The sequence below is a fragment of the Arachis hypogaea genome, chromosome 11 (assembly GCF_003086295.3).
Source record: "Arachis hypogaea cultivar Tifrunner chromosome 11, arahy.Tifrunner.gnm2.J5K5, whole genome shotgun sequence".
In the NCBI taxonomy this organism is placed as follows: domain Eukaryota; kingdom Viridiplantae; phylum Streptophyta; class Magnoliopsida; order Fabales; family Fabaceae; genus Arachis; species Arachis hypogaea.
This window is the reverse complement of record NC_092046.1, coordinates 12,257,031-12,259,349: the sequence shown is the minus strand read 5'-3', so window position 1 is coordinate 12,259,349 and position 2,319 is coordinate 12,257,031.

Below are 2,319 nucleotides of genomic sequence, written 5' to 3'. Positions count from 1 at the left end.
CAGCATGAAACGCTGAAACATGTACATGGAGAGAAGAGATTGAGAATAACCCTAACCCTCCACCAAAGTCCACATAACTTCTCGCTCTGAACTTCGATCGCCGCACCGTTTGCGGCCACACGACCAGCGCGTCGAGCTTTACAAAGCCCAGTACAAATTTGGTAAGAAATTCTCATCTTTTCTCTCAGTCTCATCTTTCCCTAATTTTTCGAAATTATGAGCCATTGGTATTGAAAGTCCTCATGTCTTGATGTTATGGTCAAATTAACTTGAGGAATTAATGGGTTTTTGTTAGCTTGAGGTACGATTAAGGTAAAGACCTTCGAACCCTAGTGAATCCCTTGATTATATATGTTTAGGTATTGAAATTTGGTATTTAAATATGGTAATGTGTATTAGGTAGTGAGTATGTGATTGTGGAACACTCTTGAAGAGATTGAGAGCTTGAATTGGGTATCTTGGTGGGTGAATTTTGTTCGGAGTGACCTTGGGGCTATAGAATTTTGAGGATCAGAGACCTTGAGTGTCTTTAGGATATACGAGAAAATCGGCCAAGGTATGGTTTTGGTTTCTCGTATATAATATGTACGGTGTCGTGAAAACTTAGGCTAGACGACATATGATAAGTTGAACTGTATGATTGATGCATGTTTAGTGACTTTGGTTAATAAAATGTGTGTTGAGTTTGGTTGTGAATAATTGGGTGTTGGCTAATGATATAAATGTGGTGGATAGTTGATGATATGATGAATTGAACGAATGATAGTAATATATTAATGTTTGAATATGAGGTGGTATTGATTATAAAATCCTTGAATATGAGGTTTTGTTGATTATTGAAGTTGAGCTTGATGGATTTGTATGAGATTGTTTAAAAATTGAGGTATAATTGATTGTGGTAGGATGTGGGACTGTGATGCTATAATATGGTATGTTTTAGTGCTGGTTATAAGCATAGAAGGTTGGTTTTGAGTTGTGATTTGATGAAAATAGAGGTTTGAGAATTTTGCGAAAATATGATTTTTTGCCGAACTTCGGCGAGCCATAACTCGACTTTCGAACCTCAAAATCCTTTCAAACTTATATTACATTGACGTCAGAGAATGGCAAAATGAATAGAGGTCGGTTGAATATGAGAGAGCATATATGAAGATTTGAGAGCGAATTTTCGAGGACGAAAATTTCTATTAGTGGGGTAGGATGTAAAACTCGCAAAATTTATAAATAATTAGCCAATAAAATAATTATTGATCAAGAAAATTCGAAAATATGAATTTATAGTTTAATGAGGTAGAGCCAATTAAAATAAAAATTTTGACACTAATTTTAAAGAATTTGGCCCAAAATTGGCCAAATCGGGCGTATATTAGGCTCATTGCCCAACCCACAAAGCCACACACACTTAATAAAACACCCTCTTCCTCCTTCATTCAGCATGAAACGCTGAAACATGTACATGGAGAGAAGAGCATGAGAATAACCCTAACCCTCCATTAAATTCCGCATAACTTCTCGCTCCGAGCTTCGATTGCCGTACTGTTTGCGGCCACACGACCAGCACGTCAAGCTTTACAAAGTCCAGTAACAAATTTGGTAAGAAACCCTCATCTTTGCTCTCAGTCTCATCTTTCCCTAATTTTTTGAAATTATGAGCCATAGGTATTGAAAGTCCTCATGTCTTGATGTTATGGTCAAATTAACTTGAGGAATTAACGAGTTTTTATTAGCTTGAGGTACGGTTAAGGTAAGGACCCTTGAACCCTAGTGAATCCCTTGATTATATGTGTTTGGATATTAAAATTTGGTATTTAAATATGGTAATGTGTATTAGGTAGTGAATATGTGATTGTGAAACACTCTCGAAGAAATTGAGAGCTTAAATTGGGTATCTTAGTGGCTGAATTTTGTTCGGAGTGACCTTGGGGCTATGGAATTTTGAGGATTGGAGACCTTGAGTGTCTTTAGGCTATACGAGAAAATCGGCCAAGGTATGATTTTGGTTTCTCGTATATAATATGTAAGGTATCGTGAAAACTTAGGCTAGACGACATAGGTTAAGTTGAACTGTATGATTGATGCATGTTTAGTGACTTTGGTTAATAAAATGTGTGTTGAGTTTGGTTGTGGATAATTGGATGTTGGCTAATGATATAAATGTGGTGGATAGTTGATGATATGATGAATTGAACGAATGATAGTAATATATTAATGTTTGAATATGAGGTGGTATTAATTATGAAATCCTTGAATATGAGGTTTTGTTGATTATTGAAGTTGAGCTTGATAGATTTTATGAGATTGTTTAAAAATTGAGGTATA